At 36.4% G+C, this 13,488-nt stretch overlaps 1 protein-coding gene across 4 annotated transcripts in view; it reads right to left on the bottom strand.

The window, feature by feature from the left end:
- The window catches only part of FUT8 (fucosyltransferase 8), a 235,515-nt gene that overhangs the window by 138,502 nt on the left and 83,525 nt on the right, over positions 1-13,488 (bottom strand). For 3 of the 4 annotated variants that reach the window (XM_075065316.1, XM_075065318.1, XM_032776067.2), the window contains exon 3: positions 4,609-4,699. The gene's annotated coding sequence lies outside the window, so the exon portion shown is untranslated. Of the gene's footprint in view, positions 1-4,608; positions 4,700-13,488 lie in introns of those variants that run through there. The other variant, XM_075065317.1, reaches the window with a different exon arrangement.

Below are 13,488 nucleotides of genomic sequence, written 5' to 3'. Positions count from 1 at the left end.
CTTTTAAGAAGGGGGTTCTGAGGTACCAGTGGTTGAAACTCTTGGGGGATCCTCTTACAGGCCTCTGTACAGGACCCAAGGATTACAGAAGGTCCAATAACATGCCTAAAGCCCTTAAAAGACAACATAAAGGAATGGAGAGGAGCCCCAAGTTGCTCCTACTATGACAGTTGTTGGATCAGTTGTCAACTGGTATCTGGGGTCTCTGCCTTAGAATACATTTCAGGAGAGGGAGGTTCAAACAGAAAGGTAATGGAATCTTGGATGGAGATCTCTGAGTTCAAGATGTTTTTCCCTGTTTCTAGTGAGGGGGGCAGAAGTGTTGGTACCAGTGGCTGTGTTGTATTGGTGGTTGAGTTAGTACTGGCAGAAGTGCCTTCATCTAAGGTTGCGGCAGCAATGAAGGGTACATTGAAACCAGCAGAAAATCCCTCGATCCTTCTCAGCAGAGGAGATTTAAGTTTTTCTGACAATCTACTTGAGAGGGGAATCTAATCAGTACTACTGAGATAGGACACTGAGTGATTGCAATGCACCTGATAGTACTGACGCTGGTGCAGCTGGATCCATACAGTCCTTACAGCCATGATATACTGAACCACGTGCCTGGGTCAAAGGCTATTTCTTCAAGAAGCTCTGTGTTTGGAGGACTGCAAGGAGAGTACCAACATTGGTACCAAATGAGACTGTTTGCCAAGAGACTTCTCAATGTGCGACATGCTGGAGGTCTTAACTGATGTGGGGGGAGCTCAGTACTGGAGGAGGCAGAAGTATCAGCAGTATCTATACCAGGACATGAAGTCTCCTTGCTTCCTGACTTTTGTGGTTACTTTTCTCTTCTTTTAGGTTCTCTGTCATGGGATATAGTTTTTTTCTTCTTAAAAGAGCTTTGAAGTTGTCCCTTGGACTCTGCTCATTGGTGCTGAAGCTGTGGGACTATCTGAGAGAGTGGTTGCAGCTAAAATATCTATCATTGAGAGGAAAATACTCATTACAGGCCTGGCAGGGTTTAAAGTCTGGAGTTTGGGGCATACAAAGAGAGAGGCTGCACACACAGAGAGGCCAAAGTGGGAGAGGGGAGGAGGTCCTGACCCTGAAAACAGCAAAGGGGGAGGGAACCCCAAAAGCACTAAGTATGTGTGTGGAATTAATAAAAACAATAAATAAAATACATTTAAGTAAAATAAAAAGTTTAAAAACAAGTGGGCTAACTAAGCTTGAAACTAACGGACACCAGAACGTGCCATCTCTAACTGCAGGTGAAGGCAACAAGGGAGGCAGTAGCACAGGGATACGTAGATGCAAACCACACAGACATTACTACCAAAATCTCTCATCAGAAGAACACAGACTCATGCACACCTAAAGTGGAGCACTTACAGAGACCACTACTCAAAAAAGCCAAACTTAGATTTGTTTCAGCTAATATCAGTACTAATTTTATGCGCCATGGAAATTATACTACATGCCTGACATTTAAAACCCAGTTTTGGATGAATACACATTGTTTTGCAACTAAACAAAAAAATCCATAAAACTTCATAACATATAAGACAACATGCAGCAACTCCATTCTTCTGTTTGGGGCTATTAAAAACCTCCACCAAGAGTTAACACTTAAACGGTTTCATAGTTCTGTTTCATTATACCGAGTAGTCATGTAAACTATGGTTTCATTATAAAACTAAGGTTTTCATAATAAAGCATGCAGAAATCTAACTGAACACATTAAAATTAAGAAAGTCTTAATTACAACCCGCAAATTGCAAATCCTCAATAACTATCTGCAATTCTCTAGGAAGAGGAGCCAGGATCATTCACATATTGTGACAGACTTTGCCATCGACCTAAACATTGTATCAGCTGCATCTGGGTGGCCGGAGTGATGTTCTAGCCAACAGCTGACCTTCAGCTACAATATATTTGAACTCTGAACACCCTGCTGCCTGAGACCTAGTAACATCTGTCTCCATATTTTAATGAGGGTGTCACCAATACTGGTGTCTGCCATAACATTTTAATGGGGTCTAACAAGGGCTGTCAAGCAATTAAAAAAATTAATCATACAGTTAAACAATAATAGAATACCATTTATTTAAATATTTTTGGATGTTTTCTACATTTTCAAATATATTGATTTCAATTACAACACAGAATACGAAGTATCCAGTGCTCACTTTATATTATTTTAATTTCAAATAGTTGCACTGTAAAAAAACAAAATTAGTACTTTTCAATTCACCTAATATAATTACTGTAATGCAATCTCTTTATTATGAAAGTTCAACTTAAAAAATGTAGAATTATGTACAAAAAAATTGCATTCAAAAATACAACAATGTAAAACTTTAGCGTCTACAAATCCACTCATGTATGTCCCCTTCTCTGTTTTACCTGCATTCTGCCATATATTTCATATTATAGCAGGCTTGGCTGATGACCCAGCACATGTTCATTTTAAGAACATTTTCACAGAAGATTTGACAAAATGCAAAGAAGGTACCAAAGTAAGATTTCTAAAAATAGCTACAGCACTTGACCCAAGGTTTAACAATCTGAAGTGCCATCCAAATTCTGAGAGGAACAAGGTGTAGTACATGCTTTTAGAAGTCTTAAAAGAGCTACACTCTGATGCGGAAACTATAGAACCTGAACCACCAAAAAAGAAAATCAACTTTCTATTGCAGGCATCTGACTCAGATGATGAAAATGAACTTGCCTCAGTCCGCTCTGCTTTGGATCATTATCGAACAGAACCCATCATCAGCATGGACGCATGTCCTCTGGAATGGTGATTGAAGCATGAAGGGACATATGAATCTTTAGCGAATCTGGAACATAAATATCTTGCAACTCCAGCTACAAAAGTGCAATATGAATGCCTGTTCTCACTTTCTGGTGACATTATAAATAAGAAGCAGGCAGCAGTTACTCCCGTAAATGTAAACACACTTGTTTGTCTTAGCAATTGGCTGAACAAGAAGTAGGACTGAGTGGACTTGTAGTCTCTAAAGTTTTACATAACTACACTCAAAAACAAAAACGCAACAACAAAAAAAATCTACATTTGTAAGTTACACTTTCACAATAAAGAGATTGCACTACAGTACTTGTATGAGGTGAACTGAAAAATACTATTTCTTTTATCATTTTTACAGTGCAAACATTTGTAATAAACATATAAAGTGAGCACTGTACACTTTGTATTCTGTGTTGTAATCAAAATGAATATATTTGAAAATGTAGAAAAACATCCAAAAATATTTAAAAATTTGAATTGGTATTCTATTGTTTAACAGAGCAATTAATTTTTTTAATCTTGATTTTTTATTTTATTTTTTTAGTTAACCACATGATGGGGAGGGCGAGGTGTCCAGGTACAGACATATGTAAGATGTGTAGCAATTTATGTGGCCTGTCCTGAAGTTCCTTGGCTGGGATCTCAAGAGTTGAGTCTGTCCTCTTGAATGGCTTAACAAGGGGCTTCATTTTTGTTTTGTTTTGTTTCTTATGCTTAAAATTTTCGAGGAATTTTCACTGAAAAAAAACAGAAAAATTGGTGCAAAAAAATTAATTTCAGTTTTCTGGGTAAATATCAGAAACAGAAGGACAATTAAAAAAAAAAAAGACAAAAAAATAAAAAAAGTAGGAGTGCTTCTGACCTGACTCCCTGCTCTGGAAGGAGGAGATGGCAGCTTGCTAACCTTCAGCACTTCTTTATTTAGGACTCAACACTATATTGCCTTACTATAACAGACAGCCTCACATATACACTTAGATTAACTAACCACTAACACAAACAAATCTACCTACTGTAATGCATTGGATTTTCTTAATATAATGAGTATTTTCAGGTACCTGAGTGGTCCAAATTTCTGCTGGAAATTGGTAAGAAACAAATTAATTATGAATTACTCTTTTTTTTTGTATAAATAAAAAATGAAAGAGACTTCTTTCTTGATAAGTTCTCTTTAAACATGTGAATTTATCTTGCAGATCTAAAATGGTCTGCAAATATCATACCCTATCAGGGATGTGTGCTTCCTTAAGGCAGATCAAACATCTTATATGACCATCAGTGAGCAGCATGACAGCTTCCCAGGATGGGTAATTTTTGAACCCCAAGGACTTATGGTTTATCATGGTGAGCGAACTGATACCAAGTACTTCTCGGTGGGAAAGAAATATTGTTCAACAGGAAAAAATACAAACTACACAAAAAAATACTAAACAAAACGACTGCTAACTAAATAATTGACTATTTAAAATGTATTTACTAGGACTATAGAGGGCATGTGTGATAAAAAAGGAGAGTTCAGACTCATAGCCATAGGCAGTGAGAAGGAATGAAGGGTAGCTGTGATGGCCTGATCCTTTTGGCCCTCAGTTGGAAGCACAATTACATGCAGGGTGCAAGCTCTGTCCCAACTGGTATTGCTCATTGAAGTCTCTATCTTGAGTGCACTGGACATGCACTTCTCAACTATGGAATATCTATATCCATCTATCTACATATGAACAATCACTTGAAGAATCACAACTCATTCAGTTTCAAATTTCCAGATGCCAGATATGAACAGTAATCAATAAATCTGAAAAACAACTTACCTTCTCCATGACAGGAGGAAATAGGAACAGTTGTATGATGGGCTTCTAGGGAAATAACTGTTTCCTCTGATCCAGCAGTCGGTGAAATTAACTGCTCAAAAAAACCAAACAAACAAATTAGTCATAATTTCAATGACAGCATTTTATTCTGTAGCAAGTACCTGCCACAGCCCAAAGTGCAAATGTAAAAATATAATATGGCATATTGTTGAAGTAAAAAATGATATATCCACTGTCTTCAACTCTACTAGATTTTGTTCAACATGTATATTGTCAAAATGGCATCAAATAACAGAAAGCACTTAAATATTGAAGAACTAATACATCAAAAGGATTATTCTGACAATACATGTTACAAATATAGTAGAAAGACGATACCTGAGAATAGGTTCATTAATAAATTTTAACATCTCAGAAACCACTCTAACGTGATCCCAAAAAATATAAGATGCTCTTGACTGGGAACACACATTTATATATTTCCTAGATAAAATTCTGTCAACATTAAACTACCAAAAAAATCAAGTTTAGTAAATTAAAATATCTAATTTTTGATGTATATATCTAGTGGCTACACCCACACAGAGGGCTTGTAATGCCTGTAACACTACTGTTTTGGATCACAAAACTCTGCATTATCCCTCTTATCCATCCCTCATTCTTGTCTCCATTTTAATCCCACCATTCTCAAATCCCCATAGCACAGCTTTCTTCCTTCCAGATAAGAGGTTCTAAACAGAAAAAATGATGCACCAAATCAGCCAGATGTGTACTGGTCGAACCATTGGAACATATTCAGGCACTCCTACACGTCACCTTAAAAATTAGGACAAAGCCTCTGGGGTGCTCCAAAACCCAAATATTGAGATACTGATATCTCCTACATACAAAAGTAAAATGAATAACCACCATAACTTTTGGCTAGCTCAACTCTACTTATTGTAATGAATGGGATTTCCAGTAGACAGTACAAGTCATAGCTATAGAAATAAGAACATGGTTTTGAAGGAAGTTTACAGGAGATATAATCTACAGCTGATAATTATTTGAGACTATATTTTAAAAGAGAATTGTATATAATCTTGAATGTTCTGAATTCACTGTTTTCCCAAGTTTGGTCTACTTTCTGCTCATAGATCAAAACTACTTAAAGATGTGATGGATTGTTCCTATAAAAGTCGCCCATTTTTAATAGTAGGTAGCAAACATTTGCAGATCAGTTAAAGAAGAGGCTGCAATAGTATTGTAGGTTATCTATTCTGTTTGTAATCCTAAAGGCTCGGAATCCACCAGTTCTTAGGCCCTATTTGAGGAAAATACTTAAGCATGCATTTAACATTAAGCATGTGCTTATGTCCCAATGAACTCCAATGGGACATAAAGACATGATTATGAATTATCCTGATGTGGGGCCATAGTCCCCTAACTTTCTATAAACACATTTTTCTGTAAATTTTTTGTTATGCAATACAGCCAAAAGAGTATCTGATTTCTGTCCTTAAGATGCCTTCAGTTCTGCTTTTCATTCATCTACTGAAGGATTTTTGAGATTAATTTCCCATCTTAAAAAGTAGCTTACTTCAGACAACAGTTTTAAAACTCACACTTCTTTAAACCATAATTAGGAATCACCACATTTCATTTACTATCATATTTACAACAGGGAAAACATGGTCTGATGGTCACAGAATGGCTGAATGTCAAACTCCGCAAAAGTTCATACTTTGCACTTACTCACTGAGTAATTTGGGCAAGTCATAATGTCACTATGCCTCAGTTTTCCACCAGTGATGAATTTAATACTTGCCTACTTCACTGTGATGTCTGATGCTTAATTCATTAATCTTTACTATGCACATTCAAATCCTTTGATGAAAGATGTTATGGAGTATAAAATATTCATATTTTACACAGATCCAAAGTAAATTAACATGTCTTTACCAAATTATTTTGATATTTTAACCTTATGATTAATGTTAAAAAAATCATAACTTTTAGTAAGATGAATGAATGGAAAAGGCATTATGGAATAATGATTTTTAATCATATCTCTGATAAATTAAATACCAGACTACTCAACTTATAAATAAATATAAGGCTTCCTTATAAAAAATGTTACTTCCTTTAAATATTTTTATCCAATTACACACACACACACCCTGAATATATAAGATTAAAGGAATATAAAGATCAGTGAAAAAAACAAAATGCAAGAAAACTGAATACGTTTTAAGTTGGTGAGGTAATGTACTGAAACACTCAAAAATTCAATAAATTCCTCGTCAATGCCAAAGCAAACATCAGCAGCCTCCTTCAAGACCTACTAGACCAAAAAACATAATTCAGTCAGAGAACTGAATTTTGTTAATTCTAGTTCTCTTTCAAGAAACAGCACATATGTTGCTCCAGTCCTTCTCTTTTAGTGTATTTCTCCTGGCTCTACAAAAAGATTTACATTCCTGTTTATCCATCTTTAAAGGATAAAACTGAAATGTCATCCTTACTGTCCTCACAATATTCAGTTTACTTGCAGAAAGAATAAGTAGTCAGTCACATAGCCATGGATCTAAATAAGTTGTGTACAGTGTGGATAGCAACATTTATAAAAAAGTTTATTTAAATTGGATTTTTCTTTTCTAAAATAAACCTATTTAAAAGTGAATTTCAAATCATGTGAAAGCCAAAATTTACTGTAATTTATTTGAACTATTTAAATTAAAATAATATTCAAGCAGTACAAAGTTTTACAGAAAGTCACACCACTGAACTGATGGAAGTCACTGACTAAGAACCTGGAACCAGAATATGCTGAAGCGCTAAGCCAGCTTTTAACAGCAGTAATCTCTTCTGTAGGTGCAGAGAGAATAGTTCCTTCATTTCAGTTTATTCAGTCAGTTCAATTCAATTACTGGCTCTCATTCAAAGCTGAGCGACTGACTGAGAACAGAAAAAGCTTGTTTTCCCTCTTCCAACCTATGTATAATTAGGTGTGAGAAAGTGAGATCCACTACTTCTAAAAATTTGAATGACATTGGGACAATCAGTTAAATTCATTAAACACAGTTAATATTTCCTTTGTCTAATAAATCATTTAGTTTTAAATTGCAAAACACTGTTTGATAGTTAATTTTTTCTTATGTATTCAACATATTTAAGGTAGTTTTATTCAACTAATAGCTAATTTTGAAATGCTGTGTTTGAGCATTTTGGACTGAATTCCAATTTCCATCCAAATGAAGTCTTACACAAATCGCAAGTAAAAACAATCATCTAGTAAATAAGAAAACCATCATTTGCCATTTTCTAACACAAAAAGTTGTAAAACTTAAGACTCAGAATAAATGTATACTAAGCTATATGATTGCTTAAATAAATATGTATGGACACAGTATCTTCCTGGACAGTAAAAAGAAGTACCAAATTTAATGTAAAGGCTATATTTAGTTGCAAATCAAAATGTTTTAATCATTACTAACCAATGAGAATCAGTCTTTCTTTAGAAAAGATAATTAAAAATGTACAAATACAAATAAGACTAAAATCAATTATTTAAATCAAGGTTTCCTGCTTGCAGATTTAAATCATTAATTTAGATTATTTAAATCACTTTGATTTAAAATCAATCCCAAACTGGTTGTGTAAGCACTAATATTATTACTAAATAATTTGTGGCAAAGACACAGAAAAGACTGTGCTTTAATATCATAAGCCAAAGACTCCCGAACTGTGATCCTTAGACTAGTGGTTCTCAAAGCCAGTCTGCCGCTTGTTCAGGAAAAGCCCCTGGCAGGCTGAGCTGGATTGTTTACCTGCCGCGTGCGCAGGTTCAGCCAAGCGTGGCTCCCACTGGCCACGGTTTGCCGCTCCAGGAAGGGTGGCCAGAACATCCCTCGGCCTGCACTACTTCCCACACCCCCATTGGCCTGAAGTGGTGAACCACGGCCAGTGGGAGTTGCGATTTGCTGAACCTGTAGACATGGCAGGAAAACAAACTGGCTCGGCCCGCTAGGGGTTTTCCCTGAACAAGTGGTGGACCGGCTTTGAGAACTACTGCCTTAAACAATTAGTGGTTCACCAATCACATGCTGGTAATTCACAGAGAGAGACTGTCAGTTACATGATTTTGGTTTCTTCTGATTTACAACTACTAAATTGAATTAAAGGACAGATAAATAACACTGAACCTGGACTAGTTCAGAAGGAAATGGGAAACAATTATTTAAAATAAATAAGACTCACATCTATCATGTGTCTTTATATATTCTGATACTGCGATGAGAATAATGCCATCCTTGTTTATATTTTAGATGTTCTATTAAAAAAAGATGTATAGAATTTCTATAATATATTCAATAAAAGAGGTGGAAAATGAACATTATTTTTACATTAAACAATTGCTATAGTTTCAACAGGGATGATATGCAATTGTGAATGAAACAGAAGGTGATTCCACCAAAATGAAAAGGAAAGAAGATGGTCCAGACAGAACAGTTATTAAATGTGATCCACTCTATAAACAAGTTTGAGAACCCCTGCCAGACACCCTAGACTAGAAAGAAATTTAGTTTTTCTTTTCAACCATTTAAATACTGATCAGGGTTACAGAGGCAACACACTGTCTCATGAGGGAGGAACACAGAAGCAGTGGAGAAAACAGATACAGAAGTATCAGAGGGGTAGCCATGTTAGTCTGGATCTGTAAAAGCAGCAAAGAGTCCTGTGGCACCTTATAGACTAACAGACGTATTGGAGCATGAGCACATGCATCCAACGAAGTGAGTATTCACCCACGAAAGCTCATGCTCCAACATATCTGTTAGTCTATAAGGTGCCACAGGACTCTTTGCTGCTTTTACAGATACAGAAGTCTGCACTTAAGTTTTCAGTGTCTCAGTAACACCTTTTAACTAGGACTGTCAAGCAATTGAAAAATATTCATTTCAATCACACTGTTAATAGAATACTGTTTAAATATTTTTGGATGTGTTCTATATTTTCAAATATATTGATTTCAATTACAACATTGAATTCTAAGTATACAGTACTCACTTTATATTTATTTTTATTACACATATTTGCACCATAAAAAACAAAATAAATAGTATTTTTCAATTCCTCCACTACAAGTACTGTAATGCAATCTCTTTATCATGAAAGTTCAAATTGCAAATGTAGAATTATGGACAAAAAAAATAATTGCATTCAAAAATGAAAAGATGTAAAACTTTAGAGCCTATGAGTCCACTCAGTCCTATTTCTTTATCAGCCAGTTACTCAGACAAACAAGTCTGTTTACATTTGCAAGCACATCCCTGGAATGGTGTCCAAAGCATGAAGGGGCATACGGACGTTTAGCATATCTGGCACTTAAATACCTTGCAATACCGGCTACAAAAGTGCCATGCGAACACCTATTCTCACTATCAGGTGACATTGTGAATAAGAAGTGGGCAGCATTATCTCCTATAAATGTAAACAAACTTGCTTTTCCTTGTGATTGGCTGAACAGAGAAATAGGACTGAGTGGACTCATGGGCTCTAAAGTTTTACATTGTTTTGTTTTTGAGTGCAGTTATGTAACAAGAACAAAATCTACATTTGTAAGTTACACTTTCACAATAAAAAGATTGTGCTACAATATCTGTATAAAGTGAACTGAAAAATATTTATTTTGTCATTTTTACAGTGCAAATATTTGTAATAAAAATTATATAAAGTGAGTACAGTACGCTTTGTATTCTGTGTTGTAACTGAAATCAATATATTTGAAAATGTATTAAATATTTTTGGATGTTTTTCTCCATTTCAATTCATGTTCTCCTATTAACAGTGTAATTAAAACTGTGTTTAATCATGATTATTTTTTAATTAACCACATGAGTTAACTGTAATTAATTGACAACCCTACTTTTAGCTACTAAAAATGAGACCAGTGTAGGTCAGAAAAACACCTGGGTGAAAACTACCAGTATCTATTCTGAGCTATTCTAATGTCTTTGGTAGATGTATTTATTTGCATGGAACATATGGGCCCGAACAGTCAAAGGCGTTAACATAACCTGATCACCAAAGAACATTAAACACTCAAACAATGTTCGGGGTTTGGTATACAGAAACCTTAGCCTGCTTAGTACCATGGGAAAAACATTATCAAAATCCTCTTAACATTTTATTAAAGGATACTGAAAAAGGAAAAACAGTTAAAGCACTTGAAATGTAAATATTAAATAAGGTTTTCATTTTAACAACATCCCTTGCTCACTGTAGTTGGATAGAGGTTTCAGAAGGAAAAATCCCTTGTTTGACAGTCTTTAGATTGTATTAAAGATGGCAAAAACTGTCCTTTTGGAGAAAACAGAAATTAGTAGAGATGGGCTGGAGCTGTTATTGTTACTGTTAAAGTCCGATCCCGCTTCCTAAGAACACAGAACAAGATAAACACATACAAAAGAGGAGAAAAAACAAACAGCAAAGATAGAAAATGTAGATTTTGTCTGTGGTGCTGAATTTCACTTGCAACCTCACTGGTGGAAAAACACAGACCCAACACACAGTCTTAATAGCCACTCTGAGAGCTGACTAATTTGCACCAGCTTCAGGAAGCTTAGATGCTTTTAGGTGCTGCTATGGTCACAGGCTTAGAGCGGTGTTGCAAAATATACAATCTTGGTTGGCTAAGCCAGACACTTATTAGACAGAAGGAAACAAAAGATATAAAGTGGAGAAGGAAAAGAACATGTGGGGTGTGGGAGGAAGACAGACAGTCTCACAACCCTGGTGATGTTTGAGATTCAGATGGAACTGGTGAAGGTGCCATGTCATTTGTCTTCTCCTCTCTGGCTCAGTATAGTCAGGACATCTTTCAGGATCAGGATGACAAAGACCTGAGATCCCAGGAGATGGTCTGGGTGACAGCCATGATTCATAGATCCATAAATAACAAGGCCAGAAGGGACCATTGTGATCATCTAGTCTGACTCCCTGTATAACACAGGCCATAAAACTTACTCAAAATGATTCCTAGACCATATTTTTAGAAAAAACATCCAATCTTGCTTTAAAAATTGTCAGTCAGTGGTGGAGAAGCTACCACAACCTTTAGTAAACTGTTTCAATAGTTAATTACTCTCACTGTGGCAATGCTTGTGCAACTGAGGTTATTGATTACATTCTTTTCACCCTTTCCAAGTGAACGAGGAATGGGTCACCTGATTCCAAATGTGCCATTCCCACAGATGGATACACAAGATGATAGACTGAGCTACTCTCTGTTGAGGTAGTACATAACCACATTACCCATGAGAATCTAAACAGATTCCCTCTGATTTGAGATTGGAAAGGCCTATATAGTCAGTTCAATGCCCTTTTGTTCTAGTACCAAATTCCCCAGAGTGTCAACCCACATGGCACTGACCCAAAATTCTTCAGCAACAAGCCTGGCAGCAAGGCAGAGGTATATGATCCAGTACCAAGGTCAACACTAGTCTTCCATAGTGGAGTACAGGGTATCATAACTGCACCAACAAAAAAATGTTTAACTAACATTAAGGTCTAGCAAACACACTAACCAAGAAAATGCAAAGATAAGGCTCCTCCTATGTCCCCAATTTTCCCAGGTTTTACAATACCTGAAATCAATAAAATGCATGTCATACTTGGAAAACATGCCCATGCCTGTAAGCCATATCTCTATGAGCAGATGTAGATTTATTGCCAATAAGGCACTTTTATACCACTCTGGCTCTGTAAAGGGACCTTAAAATCTTAAAAGGCAGACCCAAGCCACAAAGAGCATTAAAGACTGAACTGAACCTAGAAACATTTTTTTAATCTTAAAAATGAAGAATACACATAAAAAGATATACAAGTGATACTAGTAACACACTGCCTCTCCAACATGCCTCAATCCTAATCTGGAGGGACCAATTCCAGGCAGTAGAGGGAACTTGAGAACTGATACCTGTGACATAACCCAGGGTACAATCTGGATAGTTGAACAGTAGTGTCCCCTTGATTCTCCAACCTGGGGTTACTTTTACATTGCTTCATTGTGAGAGCAAGCATTTCTGCCCTGCTCACAGGCAGCCTCCGGCATGTAAATTACTCCCAGTTATACTGCAATAGTATAATACTATACTGCAATAGTAATCTCCCTTGAGATTTTAAAAATCTTGTTTCCTGATTGGTCCTCTGGTCAGGTGTTTGGTTCCCTTTGTTAACCCTTTACAGGTAAAAGAAACATTAACCCTTAGCTATCTGTTTATGACAGAGTCCTGTGGCACCTTATAGACTAACAGACATATTGGAATATAAGCTTTCGTGGGTGAATACCCACTTCGTCGGATGTGACAAAGTGGGTATTCATCCACGATAGCTTATGATCCAATATGTCTGTTAGTCTATAAAGGTGCCACAGGACTTTGTCACTTTTTACAGATCCAGACTAACATGGCTCTCTCTCTGATACTGTAATAACTTGGTGAGTAATGGACTGGGATAAATTTTAATTAGTAATCTGGCAATGTAAGAGTCTCTGTATCCCACAGCCAGCACTCCATGTTACCTATGGTTCAACAGACATGGAATTCAACACTTACCACAGAACTGTAATCCAGAAGCTCTTTTTAAAAAATGATGTTTCTGGCCCTTATATGGTTGCAGAAATAACCTAGAAAATGTAAGAGGAAATCTGAGGCGATAGCTGAGTAGGTGTGTGCTGAAGTGCCTGAGAATACTGAGGCAGCTAGAAGTAGTGGAGGTGTCTGGAGCTGCAGTGGGTGGATGTTTGTAGGTTGCCTGGGGCTGCTGGAGCAGGGCAGAGAGTACTCAAGAGCATAGCTGTTAGAAATGGGAGTCTCATGTGGCCGGTGGCTGTTGATG

Source organism: Chelonoidis abingdonii, chromosome 4 (genome assembly GCF_003597395.2).
Source record: "Chelonoidis abingdonii isolate Lonesome George chromosome 4, CheloAbing_2.0, whole genome shotgun sequence".
NCBI classification, from domain to species: domain Eukaryota; kingdom Metazoa; phylum Chordata; order Testudines; family Testudinidae; genus Chelonoidis; species Chelonoidis abingdonii.
Note: the sequence above shows the minus strand (reverse complement) of the source record. Positions and strands in the feature narration are given on the sequence as shown.